This window comes from Penaeus monodon, chromosome 33, assembly GCF_015228065.2.
Source record: "Penaeus monodon isolate SGIC_2016 chromosome 33, NSTDA_Pmon_1, whole genome shotgun sequence".
In the NCBI taxonomy this organism is placed as follows: domain Eukaryota; kingdom Metazoa; phylum Arthropoda; class Malacostraca; order Decapoda; family Penaeidae; genus Penaeus; species Penaeus monodon.
In genome coordinates this window covers 35,575,747-35,575,985 of record NC_051418.1, presented here as the reverse complement: position 1 = coordinate 35,575,985, position 239 = coordinate 35,575,747, and the positions used below count along the sequence as shown (strand labels likewise).

Below are 239 nucleotides of genomic sequence, written 5' to 3'. Positions count from 1 at the left end.
GTCGTGTGATTCTCTTCCATTTCCTTATTTAACGCCTGTTTTCCTGCGCATCTCTTTTAAGTCTGTCGATTTACCTACTTCCCCCTATTTATTCACTTATCCATCTATTTTTTTCTTCTTCCCTTATCCTATTTTCTTAGGCTTTTTACGAGCACGAGAAGATAAGTAAAAAAAAAAGGGGGTCGGAATAGGGCAAAATAGGTTCCATTGAGACGCATCCTTTGCGAGGAGAAATTGCC

The 239-nt window shown here is 39.3% G+C and overlaps 1 long non-coding RNA gene across 1 annotated transcript in view; it reads left to right on the top strand.

Moving 5' to 3' along the window:
- The window catches only part of LOC119594437, a 17,103-nt gene that overhangs the window by 908 nt on the left and 15,956 nt on the right, over positions 1-239 (top strand). The window lies entirely within an intron of this gene.